The following is an 18602-nucleotide window of genomic DNA, read 5'->3' as shown; positions in this document are numbered from 1 at the left end:
CAGTCCTTCGAGTCCACATTTCTAGACACATAATGTCACATAAACTGTGGAGCCTATGCCGGTGTGGGATCAGCAAAAGTGCTTAGAGGGTCCACTTGAGCCTCCTTCTGAAATATAAAATGACAAATAGGACATCCTACAGCCTCACTGAGTTCACGGGCAAGCAAAAAGTCTACAAGTGCACTTCATGTGCGCAATTAGGGCAGAGGCAACTCAGTTAATTCCTTCTCTTGTCATTCTAGGTCAACATCCTGTGAATTTAAAGTGAGGCTATTATTTAATTCTGAACTTTTCAAGTGCAATCAATCATAAAAAAAAAAACAATCGTTTCAAAAAGAACAAATGCAAGTTTACCTGGATTGTATGACTGCATCACAAGCTTTTAAAAGTTTCCTAACAGTAAACACTGGTCTTTATCTGAACAAACTTTGTCCCCACCTTCTCTGCTATATTTCCATATTTCCTACATTATTGATAACCTTCAATTTTCTGTCCTGTCACTTTTCCTCAGCCTCAACAATGTATTTGCACCAGAAGAATCAAGACGACGGCATCTCACCTTTGATAAGGACATTGATGTTAGTCATTACGAAAATATGACTCTGCCCTAGAAGTTTGTCCTCCCTAGAGGGTATCCTACATCAAATCTGAACTCATCTTGACTTTCTATTTTCTCTTTGAGGAAGCCGAAGTTCACTCAGCAGGCGCTAATGTCTTCAGATGTCTCTCACCCCCTCGGGCCACCAGACTCTGCCTGGACCACCCAATCCTCAGAGGAGCCCAGCATATCTCCAAGTTCTTCACTTTTCACCAAACCTGCAAAGTACCTGAGAGGAAATTTGTTTTGGATGAGGAAGCAAGCGATTGAGAGCCAAGATTTGTCTTGGCTTGCCACACTCTAACATGTTGTAGATCTGGAATTGGGGATAAAAAAATGGAGCAGGCGGTTGGGACTGGGGTGGATTTATTTCATGTTTCAGTCTAATTCTGATGTTTATGATTGCATTGGTAGATCATTTCACACTGGTCCCTGAAGTTCATGATCCCATTAGATGTGTCCGTCTTGTTTAAATAAAGCCTAATGTATCATATTTGATATGCAAATCGAACCAAACCTGCTTCAAGTCTGAACACACCCTTTGAATCACAATTGAATATAAAGAGTTAACAGTTCCATCTAGTGTAAGTTTCAATAAGAAGGACAATTTAGCAGGTTTTGAAAAAAAATTATTCCATCTGCATAGCCGACAATATGTCTTGAGAGGTGTAGGGTCACTGTATGACTATGAATTAGTGAATATGAGAATATAAATATGCCTGAACAGACGGTGGTGATTAAAATGGTTCTCAGTCAAGTCATGTGGCCCTAGTGTCATGACATAGTATATTACTGTTCATGAGGAACAGATTGTTTACTGTAATCAGTCAGTGGCTATCACAGAGTAATTCAACAGGAAAAAAAATATACAAGAAATACACACATATAGACAAAAAGAGGGAAGGGGAGGGATGCAATCATTGTGCAGGAATTCATGGAGAGGCAAATTGAGATTAAATTTGAGTGGTTTAGTTAAAATATTCAGTTGCTTAGAAATGCACAACGGTGTGCTTTGGATTCCTTTGGAACTATTTTAGTTCGTGGGGCAAAAACAGACAAAGTAACTTGCCCCACTGCATTATAAAGTTGCTCACTATTTATAGTATATTTATAAGTAGTATTGAACTGTTGTTTAAAAGCAATGTCACACTTGAAATCGGTCACCAGAACAACAGCCTTCTGCTCATGTGGTATTGCTTGATTGTCACTTTGCCACGTATGGAACTAGATAATTTAATTGCATCCTTCTGAATGGGGAATTTTTTTGTAGTTTTGGCTGTATTGCTTTCAGATTTCCTGCCTATAATAATTAGCATCAATTGCTCAAATTGTATCTCTTTATCAGCTTTTATTGATTCAGTTAGGCTACAAGTGTTTTTACAAACAATTACTATATGTGTTGTGTTTTGGTGGCACATCAGACATACTCAAACGAGTAACCAAAACTAATCTGTTGTCTGGGTTTGCAGACTTAAGACCAAGATTATCTCTCTCATTCTTGCTATCTCTGTCCATCCATAAATACCTCCATAAATATCTCACCATCCATGTCTTCCAGCGATGCATCATCTTGGATGGATTATTTTGTCCGTAGTGATCAAACTGTTTGTGTGTTCTGGAATCTATAAGTCAGTGAATAACCGTCCAAATGGTTTAACTAACCAAGCCAAAGCTTACGATGGCAGCATCACAGACTTAAAGGCATAGTTCATGCAAAAATGTATTCTGTTTGCTGTTATTTTGTTTTGTTAGGGGAAAATATGACACAATTTGGTGAATAAAATCCAGGTTTTTGCACAAAGGTGGTGTAACTATTTAATGAATTTTCTCTCATATAGTTATGAATCCCAATAACATCCATTATCATAAGTGGTGTTTGGAAGGATGCCCCTGGCTTGCCCCCATATATTGTCCCCCGGCAGTGGGGCATGTCTGATATCTACACAATATTTCCAGTGTGGCGGTTGCCACTGTCCTTCAAGCTTGACTCAATGTGGTAATGGCCAGAGGAAGATGGAGTTTATAATGAACTGTTGACAGCCGTAATTGCACTGGTTCATCCTGGTGATTATCTGTTAATACAGGATGGTCGGCAGAATGTCACTGTTTGAAATATTTTCAAAGAGTGTGTGTGTGTGTGTGTGTGTGTGTGTGTGTGTGTGTGTGTGTGTGTGTGTGTGTGTGTGTGTGTGTGTGTGTGTGTGTGTGTGTGTGTGTGTGTGTGTGTGGTTGGGGAGGCAGTAGGACTGGTAATTAATTCCTTTCTTACCATATTTTACAAGTAGGGCTGATGGTATTAAAGTATACACTCTGCACTGACAGAAATTTGTCAACTAGTAGAGATTGTGCTGTACTGTTTGTGGAGGATTGCTAATAGATAAAGTATGTAGTTCCAGCAACACTAGAATTACAACCTTCAGAATTACAAAAATAAGCAATATTTTCAAACAACCTTGCAAACACCCCGTTAGTACATCACTACTCCCCTAGTCTCGTGTAGCCAGAACTGCATAGCAGCATTCATTGGCCAAGGACTGCCCAGAGGCCGTCTGACTGACATGTAAAGCAACCAATTACATTTAGTTTTGTTTCACGTCCTGTTTAAGGTCGTGAAAATGTAACGTTGATGTCCCTACAATAACAGACAGGTGTGTAAAACTGATGTAATTCTGATAAGCGCTCATTTGTCTCAGTTGTAAACATGACAACGTTCTTCTTCTATGAGGGGGTTTGGCATCATGGCATGTTCGCTTCCAGGTGGACCATTAAAGAACGCGACACACAACGTCTCCTGGACATGACAGATGATATGCACCAGATGACATACAGTCAGCAGTCCATGGGCTTTGAAGTAACCGAAGCTGAATGTCTTTTCCCATGTATCATCAGTCATGGTCCCATTCTGGCTAAACAACCTCTGGCTCCGCCTGGTATAGAAGCCACGCCCCAAACACTCGCTATTGGTTAAGCAGTAAAGAGATTGATGGATCTGTGCAGACCGCTCTCAATACTTTGATGGTGGATTGACAACAGAACCGGAAGAGAATACAATGCTGAATAAAGTCGTCGTTTTTGTTATTTTTGGAACAAAATGTATTTTCGATGCTTCAAAAAATTCTAACTAACCCACTGAGATCACTTGGACTACTTGGATGATGTCTTTATTGCCTTTCTGGACAAGGACAGTATGCCGTACATAGATTTTCAATGGAGGGCCAAAAAGCTCTCGGACTGAATCTAAAATATCTTAAACTGTGTTCCGAAGATGAACGGAGGTCTTACGGGCTTGGAACGACATGAGGGTGAGTCATTAATGACATAATTTTCATTTTTGGGTGAACTAACCCTTTAAGCCTCCCAGTCCCCTTTAGGAAGCGCACAACCAGGTCGTTCCTTCCTAAGGACTGGCCAGCCACAGGAGCGTGAAAGGCTGCTATGGCCGCCACATATACGTTGAGCATGTGTGGGGTTCATCCCGCGTCCATCAGCTCTTGCAGAAAGGAAAGTACCGATGGTCATCATACGAATAGGGGTCGATATCCCTCGCTGTACACCAGCTGGTGAACACTGACCATTTAAGGGGGTAGAGATGTCTGGTTGACGGAGCTCTAGCCTCTGTGATAGTGCTTAATACTTTTTCCGGGAGGTTCCTGAGAACCCGTTGAGGGACCATACATGGAGGGCCCACAGTTCGGGACGAGGGTGCCAGATTGTTCTGGTCGCCTGCGTGAGGAGGTCCATCCTCAGCGGAGTTGGCCACGGGCTGTCTCTAGCAGCCGCGCCAACTCGGGGAATCATATCTGGGTCTTCCAGAGAGCAAAGCAGAGTCACTCGTTCCGGTCCTGGGTTCGTCGACGGCAAAGGCTTCAAGGAGAAATCAGCGGTGTGCCAGGCATCGTCGATCGCTACAGGAGATTAAATCTGATTCCTCATTCTGGCGCGCTTTGGCAAACACGAGGCGGGAAGCGTCCTGATAGCTTAGCGCTGCTTCGCCATAGATTCATGCGGTTCCCACAGCCCAGCCAATCACTGAGCTAGACAGCTCTGTGCTGTTCTGGCTGTGCAGCTGCACTGCGTTTTAAAATAAAGGCTTCAATATTCTCAAGAAAGGGAGTTTTCCCACTGCGTATAGCTACACAATACGAAGTGAACGTCCTCGAAAGGGAACAGGTTAAGAGAATGTATTTTCATTTACAAATTCAGAAATCAAGCTTTTAATTCATGCTTCTTCTAATCCATGATATCATTATACTGTTTTCTTTCATTGGTAGATTTTATTTACGCTGCATTATGACAAATGCAATTAAAGACGGTTCCTGATCTCAAATACTTTCTAGTGTGATGTTAAATGTCCTGGCATGTGGTGCCCAGAGAAAAACGAAAATTCTAAATCAGGTCATATTTAAATTATGATATTAATATCCTCTCTCAAGGAACTTGAATCCATGAGATGAATATTTAATAAATAATCTACTTTTGAGATAGCTCCTTCTTCCTGTGTGTGAGAAGAAATAAAACATTTCTGAATCAACATGTATCAAGTGTTAGTCATTTAGATATTTGTATTATATTGTGAATAGTAACAACAATAATCTTAAACATTAGCATGTTGATTGATATTTAATTGCATTGTTTTTCATTTGCATTAGAAATTCAAGTTCCATATTATTTAATAATAGTTGTTCCATAATTGTTTACTTTTTTATTTTGACATAAGCTCTTTTTAAGTCACAAATCTATCAAATGACTTCTGAAGACAGGTTTGCAGTGCCAGTCGTTTTCTCTTTAAATTTAAATGGAAATGCGTATGATAAAGTTTAATGTTTTTGTCCATTATGGCAAACATATATATCATTGTTAGAGATAGTAGAGAGAGAACAGGAATTGAAGGGAAATGACACAGATTAGAAGTCCCATCACTCACCTGAATGCTGCTGTATGTAACAACAGGTCACGGCCACGGCATAATGATGTGACCTTGTAGGCTAGTTTCAATTCCTACAGTAAATCAATATAGTACCTCAACAAAAAGTTCTTCAACCACATCAATGCAGGATCAAAATGCATAATCAGTGAAGCATGACAGTAATTCCCATATTCCCAAACTAATCCTCCAGTCATGTGGGCTAGTTTTTATTTTTCTAAAATGTATCACAAAATGCCTTGGTAGAACAATTGCCTTGGCAGAATTAAGTATGAAATAAACGATTAAGTAAACAAATAAATGCAGAAATAAAGAAATGTTTAAAAAAATTCAATAATGTGTATTGTTGGAAAATACACAAATACATTAAGAAAGTACATTTTCATTTCATGTTGACTTTAACATCCAGTATAGTTTCTTTTATTCTTCTTTTAGCTATGATGGGATCCTGCAAGTGTTGTTTCTACTTAGCTTTTCAGACCTCACTGACATCCAAGGGCATGAGAAGCCCTCCTCTAATTGGGTGTCAAGGGATTTCTGGTATTGTTACAGCAGCAGTAAACCCATCTTCTTAATTGGTGTGTTGTGAGTGTTCACCGAACAATGTAGAATCTTATCTAATCACACTCTCAAACATCAACAGTCTGGAAATTATTCTTTAAAAAACTCTATTGGGCCAGACATGCATGCCATGTACTATCTCCAACATTTTGTTTGAATTTTTCATTTTAATAAATTGCCTTTATATATAACTTTATGTTCTGACTGGAACTGAGAGAGAGAGAGAGAGAGAGAGAGAGAGAGAGAGAGAGAGAGAGAGAGAGAGAGAGAGAGAGAGAGAGAGAGAGAGAGAGAGAGAGAGAGAGAGGAGAGGGGGAGAGAGAGAGAGAGAGAGAGAGAGAGAGAGAGGGGGAGAGAGAGAGACCTTTAACACAACTTTATTTATACATACACTATATAGACATTCCTCATTAACATCCATAATGTACATGGGTAAATACACATATATACCCAATCAAAAACTGATACAATCTCATAAAACGTAACAAACTATTGAATAAAAATTACAAATTTCATTTAAACTTTTTTTTTATGCCACAAAAGCTCGCACATGGGGGGGTGCGGGGTGGCCTTCCCTGCCAGTCTCCTAATAAATATCCTTCACTCTTTTCCCAATTTACTTTAGCTGACAAAGCCTTTTCATAAATAGTTAAAGCATTTGTTAAATTCATTACATCTTTGTCACGTCTTATAAAAACAGTGATGTCATCAGCATAGGCCGAAAGAGTGATTGGTCTGTTTTTTTCACAACCTTTCACTAAAAAACCTTGTAATTTCTCCCTAAGTTTATTTAGTAAAGGCTCAATTGCTAGTGAGTACAACTGCCCTGACAAAGGACATCCTTGTCTTATGCCTCTATGAATTAATACTGGATAACTAAGCCCACCTCCAACCTTTAACAATGAAGAAGCTCCAGTGTATAACAGTTTGATCCAAGAGATAAAATTCTTACCAAAACCAAAAGCTTTAAGAGTCTCGAATAAATAAAAATGATCCACTTTATCAAAAGCTTTCTCTTGATCAATTGACAGAAAACCTGCATCCTCATTACCAGCATTTGCTAAATTCATTATATCACGCACAAGATAGAGATTGTCCATTATTGTTCTTTTTGGCACACAATACGTTTGAAAATCATTAATAACATACTCTAAAAAATGTTTTAATCTATTTGCAAGACACTTAGCTAGAATTTTATAATCAGTACACAGTAAGGCTACTGGTCTCCAGTTCTTTAACAGTCCAAGGTCACCTTTTTTTGGTAATAAAGACAAAACTGCTCTTCTACAACTCGTTGGCAGTTCATTTTTCCTATGAGAAAGTCTAAAAGCATCAAGTATATCATCTTTTAAAATAGTCCAAAATTGCTTATAGAATTCAGAAGGAAGTCCATCAATGCCAGGGGACCGACCATTGGAGAGTTTCTTTACCGCCTCTGATAGTTGAGCCCGTTCTCATCCTTTGGCGGCATATGTGACGCCATATGACAAAACGGCGAAATACTACGCACATGGCACCCTTTAGCGTGAAATAACACGCGAACCCAAGGCGTCATAAAGTTGACTGGCATCCTTTAGCGTGAATATGAGACGCAGACCCTACCCCACACCTAAACCTACCCATCACAGTGCGTGTTATATTGACGATAAAGGGTGCCATGTGCGAAGTATTTCGCCGTTTTGTCATATGGCGTCACATATGACGCCAAAGGATGAGAATGCGTTTGATATTTCATCCAAATGAATATCGGCATCAAGCAATTGTCTCTGATCATCAGTGATATTTGGCAAGTCTCTTAGTAGGTCGTCCAAGCAATTAATGTCACAGTCTCTTGCTTTGAATAAATCAGTATAAAAGTTCTTTGCATGATTTTTCATTTCTTTTGGATTTGTTGTTAAAGTCCCATCTGGTAACTTCAAATGTAACATAAGTTTTCTTTCTCCTTCTTCCCTCTCCAAGTTGAAAAAAAAGAGCTTGGAGCATCCATTTCTCGTAGTGAAGAAAAACGGGCTCTTATTAAAGCCCCTTTTGCTCTTTCATTGAACAAAGAAGCCAAAACAGTCTTTTTTTCTCTTAATTGTTCCACTTCTTCTGAATTGTCTTCAATGATTCCTTTTTCGATTTCAGTTATCTCTTTTTCAAGTATTTTAATAGTGTTCTTTACATGTGTATTTGAGTGGGCTGTATAGTTCTGGCAGAAAATTCTTATTTGTGCTTTTCCAATCTCCCACAATTGCACTAAATCGTCATAGTCATTTTTTTGTTTTTGCCATTTAGACCAAAATAACCACAATTTTTTCATAAAATATAGAGTCATGTAACAGATTCAAATTAAAATGCCAATAACTACAATGCTGTGACTATTTTAAACTCATTTCAATCATACACAAATGATGATCAGTAAAACCATTCGGAAAAATATTAGCTTTCAAAACTCTATTATAATTATTTTTACTTACATAAAACCTATCCAACCTTGCAGCACTAATATGATCATGAGAGGCTTTAACCCATGTATATTGTTTAACTGCTGGATGTTTCTCCCTTCATAAATCAGACAAATCATATTTCTTTATAATACTGCTTAAGGAATTAGCAGACTGAGGATACGGTTCTTCACCATTTCGGTCTAATGTAAAATCCAAAGTACAATTCCAGTCACCCCCAAAGAACCATACAAGCATTATCATTTTTTTTTAAATTCACTGGATAATTTTGTAAAAAAAATCTACCCTTTCTGCTCCATTATTTGATGAGTAAACATTCATAAAAATTCTACCCTTTCTGCTCCATTATTTGGTGAATAAACATTCATAAAAAGAAATGGAAACCCCATTAGCTCCACTTGTACAATCTTACAAAAAAATAATAATCTTAAAAATAATAAATATCAGAGAGAGAGAGAGAGAGAGAGAGAGAGAGAGAGAGAGAGAGAGAGAGAGAGAGAGAGAGAGAGAGAGAGAGAGAGAGAGAGAGAGAGAGAGAGAGAGAGAGAGAGAGAGAGAGAGAGAGAGAGAGTGTGTAAGTAAGTTTAAGTACATTTGGGGTATTTTTCTCAATTTTTAGGAAAGAATGTTTCTCCAACTCAGTTCTTATTGACTAACAGACAATTCTATATATTTAACTATTTAACTAGTAAGTTATCTTGACATGTGTCAGTTGTCGAGTTCTATAGTTGCTTAAATGCTACTTTGCATTTTTGAATGTCACCACGTTTACTGGTGAAGTTTAGTATTGCACAGTCTCCCGAACTCCGCGGTTCCCTGAACTCCTCCTCCCTGTTAAATCTCCGGACTTGGAATCATACTCACCTGTCACATTTACCCCATCAAGAACTATACTTCATCACCACTTCCCCACACCCGTCTCATCTGTAACTAGCGAGTAAAGGACTTGCCTGTATGTCTTGTTGCCGATTCTCCTCGATCCTCTTTGTCTGTCCTTTCCGTCATCCTCCTTTTCAGCTCCACCAATCTGGAAAAAAACAAAGACTGTTTTCTTATCTGCTAAGTTCAATAACTCTCGCAACTGTTGCTTTACATTGCTGTTGTTTTCTCTTTCCTGTGGCAATCTTCATTAAAGCTCTGTGTTGAACTCATCCTCTGTGTCTGTGCTTCATCCCATCTGACACACGGACATTAATAGTTAATATGTAGGAAATCTTTGATCCAGGTTACGTTTTTCGATCTAGTAGATATTCAAATGTAAATATAAAACATCTTAATAACAACTCTACTGGCTTTGAATAGTAGTGTTAACCTGCAATTTCTAAGTATTTGTGAGCTCTACCTGATTGGTTTGGTTTGGAAAGTCTTACATTTTTAATAAGAATTCAAAGCTCCTCAGTGAATTACTTGATTCCCCAAAACTTGCCGTTTTCTTCCTCCGTAAAATACTCCGCACAACATCAGAGTGCAAATACTCTGCATTTTGAATTTGTTTTGAGATTTACTAGTCAATTAGCTGATTTTTTTTACACAAGATATGTCAATTGTAGGGCCATTAAACATCACCAGCCTAGTCTTTCATGTCTAAACTTTTGACTAGTAGCATAGAGTCTAAAATGTAAGCTTATTTTAACCAAGAATTGTGTCTGTCTGGGGTTGTCTGACTGAAAGGTAAACCAATCAACCATAAAAGCTTGCCGTTTTGACCTAGCTTTTGCATTTTTGTGTCAAATGGTTAGTGAAAGAAGCTGATGTGGTAACACTTTATATTAGGTGTCTTTACTATGTACTCACATAGAAAAAAAGAAGTACAATCTACTTATTGTGTTAATTTGAGAAACACTTGTTCTGCTATTGAGGTGAGATATGGGTATGGTTAGGGACAAGTTTGGTGGTATGGTATCGAGGGGTGGTGAGAGGACGCTAGCATGTTTGTCACTGCTTCTCATCTCCGATCTAACTGTTTTTGTCAATGCTCTACAACAGGGGTCGGCAACCTATTTGTCATAAAGTGCCATTTTTAAGTTTCCGAGTTCATCAGTGTGCCATAACCCCCCCCCCTGTTTAAATAAACATAAACATATTTTAAATATTCATAATGGCTAACACAGAAATGGTACAGAAATTAAAATGTTTCTCATGAAATTAGTTTTCAGGCCTAAATTAGACTTTGAAGAACAGATTGGACCTGGTCATTCGTGTTTTTACTGACTTCTTTCAGTTTTGTTAAAAGTGTTACACTTCCACTTGGCAACATAACTGCATCTCACTACTTTTAATGAAGACAACTGTGTGTTGAGCTTCAGAATGTAAGCTAAACTTTCAGTTTCATTTGCGCAGTTTGCACGTCGGCTTGCTGAAGAGATGCATGTTGCAGCAGCGCTGTCATATCTATAAACCGGGAGCCGTTATAACACTCGCATGTTTGTTTTTTTACCAATTTGGGAGGAGTAAAATTTACATTTGTGACTTCAACAAGCATATATAATGCATGTATGCATTTTGTTCATTTTCATCTGGAATATGTAAAAGTGTGCTCTCAATCAGAGGGCATTTGTCTCACGATTGGATAGCTTTCCAATCAGAGAAAAAACATGAAGTGATCAGGTACGCATGAACGGAGTTTCCACATGCATCGCAGTCATTTTAATATGTATGGAATGTTTAATAAGGACTCTTTACACTTGGTTGAAATTTATAGAATTAACTATTTACAGCGGAACGAGCTTTAAGGTGTCAGTTGGATAACTTGTTTGCGCTGATGCGCAGTGGTCAGCGCGACCACTCTGACCAATGGTTTGTTAGAGCTGCACTCTTTCATTGACTTGTGCAGTTTAATACTCACACTTTAATAATATTAATAACTCCTAACTTAAGTTAATAAAACAAGCTGTTACTACAAGGAATTATTACATCAATATGTAGATCTGTATATGTGGGAGGTAGGCTACTTTATCTGAATGAAATACATACACCCCTCTCGCGCTTACTTGCGTGCCAGCGATTAACCCTTCGCGTGCCAGTGTTGGCACGCAAGCCTTAGGTTGCCGACCCCTGCTCTACAACCAGCCTAAACACGTTGGTCAATGCAGACATCATTATTGGGATCAGAATTGCTGTTTTGCTCGGTTCTGCTGCGTTAGTCACTGCTGTCTAACGCTTCGTACCGCTGCAAACTTTTCTACACCATCAACCCATCAGATGACACCTGTTACTGAAGTACGGTGAACTACCGTGGATCCCCGATCAGGTCCATTTCTGCTGGTTCCTGAAACTGCCCAAAATATGTTTTTCCTTCACTGTGGTCTTCCTGGCCTGCTGTCACCATTATGGAATTAGCAAACCGAGCTAGGATGCTAGCAACTGCTTGCTGCCCCTCGACTACGACTTTCATCAAATAAACCACAGTGGAACTCAAGAGTCTTAGATCTAATACATCTCTGAGTTGCCTTGAGGTGATAAAATCTCTCCATCTCCTGAATCGTTCCCCCTATGTCCATAGGGCTGCCCGTCATAAGTTTGTTTACTCTCACGAAACTTTGTCTATTCCAGCTGCGTTGTGGCATGCCTCAAGGCGGCGACGTCATCGATGCAAACCACGCCCATCACATGCAAATCTGCGTCTGTGTGGACAACATTGTCACCACTGACAATGCACTAACTAGGGTATCATTCATGCTGCTTAACATTTGCTCATTAAATAACAAAGCCTTATCCAAGACCTAATTTTGGAAAAATCACTGGATTTTTTATGTCTTACTGAGACATGGCAGAACCAGGAAGAGTTCATAACTCTCAACCATGCAACTCCCTCAGGTCATGGCTATATCCAGAAGCCTAGCAGCCTTGACCGTGGTGGCGTACTTGCTGTTATCCATCGCGCTGACATCCTGGTCAAAGAGATCCCAGTGAATACTAACTTCTTTGAGTGTATTCACTTCATGTTGACTGGGTCCACGCAGCTACATGTGTTGCGCTTGCCAACCATGGCGTGCCCCAGGGCTCTGTGCTTGGTCCTCTGTTATTCACCATTTACATACTACCCCATGGTCATATTATCCGTAAACATGGACTCAACTTCCATTGCTATGCCAATGGCACTCAACCACTCAACAAAAATGATAATTTGAAGTATAGAAGATAACAAAGTACAGTATAGAACAAAACTTCTTCCTATAACAAAGCAGCATGTGAGCATACTTGTGAGCACAGTTTTATGGCAACTTTGACAACCTGCCATTTCAACAATAGCTGTGGAAAAACAACAGAGCATATGTTCATGTTGTCAGTCACGCTGTCTGCAAGTGCAATTTGTAATTCAAGATGCTGTTTTTAATAGCTATGTTAATTAGTTTATTGTTTGTCATTTTTCATCAGTGACCTCTTTCATCTCGCAGTGATTGAATTTTTGTCACATTTTGCATGGCAGATACTGCCTGTGGGTTATTGCTTCTGAAATGAATTTAAAAATAACCCTGACATCTGAAAAAGAGGTGTAAAGCACATAAGGTGACACGCATGTTCTCGTTTTAATGCGGTGCCTGTGATGTTTTGTGTTAGATTTGAAATAAGCGGTGAACAAGTTTGCACATGCTATTGTTATTTTCAATAATAACTACTGACTGGATGCATATTTGTAACCTGCAGTGATGGGAGTTCCCCATGAAGAAACACTGCAGGGTTCTTCCGGCCTGTTTTCCCCTTAAATAGGGGCCATTTAGGGCAGATTTGTGTGATACTATTTATAGCCCTCCAAATGTTACTTTCTAGCCTTTTTGCTACTTTGAATATTTCATAAGCAGCCAGTATTTTGTGATAATAGCCCTGTCAAACTTCGGCAAGACAGTAAGCTTGCATGCAAATCTCTGGGATGTAAACCAAGGAGACAGATTTGATGAAACACACAATAGCATGCAAATTCAACACCAGAACAACAGCACCCTCGAGAGACCCTGCCTCTGACTCATGCCTGATTTGATTCGATTAGATACGCACACGATAAGAGACCTGAACTCTGTATTCGCAACGTGAGATTGTCCAACCGACAACAGTTTCCGCCATTGAGGTTTGTGTCATTCAGACGCCCATTTCGTCAATGACAGCAAGTGCTGCGTTTGTTGAGCCATAAAAAGACCATCGGCAGAATTAGTCCATGCCCTTATGGATTCGCCTCCCTGCTAAGTCGCCTTAACAAAACACATTTAAAAATCCAATCTACAGCTTCCAGAACCACATTCTTCGATCCAAAAGCATTGATGTTTTAATTCAATCACATTTGCCTTTTGAACACACTCTGGGAGATTAATGTACATGTCATAATGAAACAGGGCAGATTGTAGGCAATGTTCTCTTTTTGAAAATAATGAGTATGTTTAACTTATTGTGGCAACAGATATCAGATTTTTAAATATTAAACTTTATTCCACAACTTACTATAATTGATGCATGCTAACGGAATTTTTGCAATGCCTTTTTTTATAATTTTTTTTTATTATTATAATCTATACAAAAAGAGTTCTTTCAGTCGTTTCATAATTAGAGTCTTTTAGGGGTTCCCATCAAGGGATCATTTTATGGATTGAGTTTTAATTAATTAATTTCTGTTTTCATTTTTAGTTTTTTATTACATTTTATGAATTAAACAGCTTACACACACTTTATCACAACAACAAAATTTAACTGTTAAACATGAAAGCATTATGCAATTATTTAGGACATTTCCCCTTACATAGAAAATTTTTGGCGCAAAGTGTTCTTTATAACCCGTTCTTTTTAACTTTTTTGTTAAGTATGACCTCAAATAATATTCCTCTGTGAGTTTTGACATCAATACATGTCAGTACATTTCTTCTTTTCCTCAGGCACTGAACTCCATAATGTAATTGGTCAGAGATGTTGCTAATGTACTTGTCGCTTAACTGGCTAGGGGTGTCTAGGATTGGCAGATTAGAAAAGTGTGTAAAAAGATAACCAATTCACTTGAGTTTTTGTTAATTGTTGATATTATAAATGCCTGTTGGGCAAATATTTTGCTCCCTTATAATGATGAAATGTTGTTTATATTGTCTGTAATCAAATAGGTCGATCCATTAGCATGCCCATTCATCTCAATGGTAGCTGCTCAGCTGGAGTGTGTGACCTTAAAGGATACAACCAGTTTATTGCTGTTTTTCCTTATGCAATGGTACTCAAAGTGTGGTGCGCACCCCCAGGGGTGTACGGTACTGCAGGAGGGGCAAGTGAGATCAGCAGGGGAAAAAACCCAGAAAACATCTGTTGCATCGACGTTCAAGTGTGTGAATAGCGGTTGGCGCTCTGCCTTTACAAAGTGGCCAATGACACTGAATAATTTTTCTTCATTTAGCCTACTTGTCTATGGGATTATTTTTGTGCATGAATAAAATGTATCACAGTCAAAATGTATGACTTTGTTTTTAATACACTACATGCTTTGCTAAATGTTTTCTCGTTTTCTTTTGCTGATCTGGACATAAAAATGCGTTTCCAGAGTTTTCAATTACGTTTCTGAAGTTTTCGTTTGCCATTCTGGCACAAATCTCTTGTGAGGGCGGGGTTAGCAGTGGTGTGTTCTCATTGGCTACTGCGTTTTTGATTGACAGCTTCTTGACCTGGAAGTGAAGACTGTAGAATTGCCTGTAAGCGGCTTCCTATTTCAATGTAGTGATATAAACAATAAACCTCATTGGTTTTTGCAGAAGCTCAAACATGCTGTGTATCACGAGAATGAATCTCAATTAGTTCTTGCAGAAGCTCAAACGTGCTGCGCAACACAAAAATGAACCTCATTGGTTCTTTCTGAAGGTCAAACTTGCTCCGTAACAAGAATGAACCTCATTGGTTCTTGTAGAAGCTCAAACGTGCTGTGTAACATGAGAATGAACCTCATTGGTTCTTGCTGAAGCTCAAACGTGCTGCAAAACACGAGAATGAACCTCATTGGTTCTTGCTGAAGCTCAAACGTACTGCAAAACACGAGAATGAACCTCATTGGTTCTTGCTGAAGCTCAAACGTACTGCGTAACACGAGAATAAACCTTATTGGTTCTTGTACGTCATGCTTGAGCTTCCGTTTACCACAACTGATGTGTGAGTTGATGAATGTTTATATGTGAATAAAAGCATAAATTAAATCTGTTCATTATATAAAGCGATCGAGTCTCTTCAGAAAATTTGGACTAAACCGCTCAATTCATATGGATTAGTTTTACGATCTCTTTATGAACTTTTTGAAGCGTCAAAGTGGTAGTTGCATAGCTGTCAATGGAGGGACAGAAAGCTCTCAGATTTAATTAAAAAGATCTTCGTTTGTGTTCTGAAGACGAACAAAAGTCTTATGGGTTTGGAACGACATGAGGGTAACTAATGGCAGAATTTAAATTTTTGGGTGAGCTAACCATTTAAGTGCAGTGTGAATAGCCCTATAAATGACTGTGTCATATTGCAGTGCTTTGTTGATAATATGAAGTGAAGTGATGTAATTTTGTTGCATCGAGTGATGTTCAGCTCATTACTTTGCTCATTTGAAAATAGTAACTTGGGAATCATGATGTAAATGAAAAAAAGAAGAAAAATACATTACTCATTAGTAAAGGTAATCGTGTTTCATAACACGTATTACTTGGAGCGGATTTAACCTCAACACAAAAATGAGCATGAAATGAGAGTATAACAAACTCTTATCTTTTCCACAGATCAGCCTTCTGTGAGAGTGAAACATGAAGCAAGCCATGAGCAATCTCTCTCTGCTGCGTTTAGAAAAGTTGACCCAGAAAACTCAACCTGAACTAGAGAAATCATTGCTGCAATTAATCAGATCAGGCAAATCAGATTCGGCTTCACAAAAATACTCGGGGGCACATGGGACACGTGATATTATTTATACAATAATATATTATTAATATATTTGTTTTATTTATATATTTTGATTTGAAGTTTTATATTTTTATATTATAAAAATTTCTAGTTTGATTTAATTTAATTTAATTTAATTTAAGAAGACTTTTCATCAATGTTATTTTAGTATTATTTATATAATTGTAGTGTTTATTAATATTTTGAATTAGCTTTTATTTTTCAGTTAAGCTTTTAATAATTTTTAATAATTTAATAAGCTTTTTAATTTTTTATAATTCTATATAGATTTAATTGTATTTCAGGTTAAGTTGCAGTAATACTCAAACTTAAACTGATTTATTTCAATTAGTTGGCATGGCAACATTTATATATATTTTTTTATTTGTTTTTAACTTTTCATATAATATTTATATTTCATTTTATTCCAGTTATATTAATAGTTTTAATAACAATTATACTGCACAAGAAAACATTACAAAAATAAAATCCACTTTAATACTATAAAAATCATAAAAATCCACTATAATAATTAAACAACAACAGCAAAAATGACATGAGAGCGAGTTAATAAATAAAGAATTGTATACCTTTAATATCTAGGTTGTTTACGTATATGAAAATATGAGGCACAATCTAATTCACTTATTTTGTTGCATCAAAAAGATCATGATGTTCCCTTTCCCACTTTTTTGATTCTTCGATTCACTTTACAGCAAATCTATGCAAGTTTCTCCATCTATTTATAATATCAGCCAATTCTTTCATCTCTCGCCCACTTCATTTGCCACGCAATGCTTTCATATCCTTAAATCCATGTTTCACAAGAAAGCAGAATTTCACCTGAGAAACAAAAGGGGGACCGTTTTCAGGATCATTTGTGATTTTGGGGCTTCAGGATGGCGTTCTTACTCTGTTTACTGTAGTCTCTCAAGGTTAACTCCTGTTATTCGTCTATGCCTCCCTGATTGAAGATGTGATGCAGTCAAGGAAACCAGCTTGGTGTTGCCTAGCAACTGCACCAAAAGTGGAAGGATGCCCCCCTTCTTAACTACTGGCTCCAAGGTAAGAGGACTGCAATGAAAGGGACTTGAGAGGAGAGAATCTGAATATTTCAAAGTCCACGATCCAATTAGGGATGACTGTGCTGTGTATATAATTAATGTGAAAGTAGCAAAGCAACAGAGAGTGAAATCTTTGACGGCTTAGATTGGTTCTCTCAGGTATAGTGCATCATGCTTTAGGACTCATAATCCCAGAGAGAGTGACGAAGAAACAGCAGCTTTTTCAAAAATAGATGATAAAACATCTAGGCCAGAACACAAACGTCTGCATTGATATGAAACCGCTGTGGGAGCGGTTAACTCGGGCCCGTCTTATCAAGGTTACCTGGCTCTATCGCTCTTATGTGGCTAGTATGAATTATGGACCTGATGCAAAAAAAAAAAAAATGATCAGGGCATATTACAACCTGTTCAAAGTTGTTTTAGAGAGATAAAAAGCAAGTGTTATTTGTGGAAGCTTGATTCCGCCACGGAAGATAATTGTGACATTTTATCTCACACTGACTTTTTTTCTCTCTCAAATTTGTGATTTATAAAGTTAGAATTGCAAGATATAAACTCGCAATCTGAAAAAAAAGTGTTTTTATTTTTAAGTGTTTTCAGAATTTGTTCTCACAATTCTGAGAAAAGAGGTCAAAATTCCGAGATATAAACTGGCAATTGCGAGAGAAAAAAATCTGAATTGCGAGTTTATATCTTGCGATTACATGCTATAAAGTCAAAAAGTCAGAATTGTGAAACATTATCTTTTTTTATTTTTTATTCAGTGGCGGAAACATGCTTCCATTGGTGCTCCTTAGTTTCTGGAGTTTTGTTCCATGTGATGTAATTTCAAACAAAATCAGGCCAAAACAAAGTTCTGTCTGTTTTGGAAGTTCGAAACAGCTTACCAAAGCAAACTTTCTGGAAAAGTCCGCTCCGGCTGGTAAACACCTTCGTACTACCATTTGTCCGTGGCGATTACGTAATAGGTAGGTGTGCCTTCTTTCACGCTGAAATATTTCCTGGTTCATTTCTCCTGTTCAGTCGGTCGAGGTCAGATGACCACGAGTAAAAACATGAACACACTTGAGAGCTGCTTTATATAGAAAATTAAGTTGTGCTTCTGATGAAAAGAGACACTGACACTGTTTTTC

General features: G+C 38.0%; 1 protein-coding gene across 1 annotated transcript in view; it reads left to right on the top strand.

Moving 5' to 3' along the window:
* Positions 1 to 4467: 4467 nt before the first annotated feature.
* The window catches only part of stk16 (serine/threonine kinase 16), a 230927-nt gene continuing 216792 nt past the window's right edge, over positions 4468 to 18602 (top strand). The window contains exon 1 of the mRNA XM_077205395.1: positions 4468 to 4481. The gene's annotated coding sequence lies outside the window, so the exon portion shown is untranslated. The remainder of the gene's footprint in view (positions 4482 to 18602) is intronic.

The sequence above is a fragment of the Siphateles boraxobius genome, unplaced genomic scaffold (genome assembly GCF_051911475.1).
Source record: "Siphateles boraxobius isolate OS27281-9 unplaced genomic scaffold, OSU_SipBor_1 53, whole genome shotgun sequence".
Taxonomy (NCBI): Eukaryota; Metazoa; Chordata; class Actinopteri; order Cypriniformes; family Leuciscidae; genus Siphateles; species Siphateles boraxobius.
The sequence above is the reverse complement of the archived record's forward strand: the minus strand, read 5'-3'. Positions and strand labels throughout refer to the sequence as shown.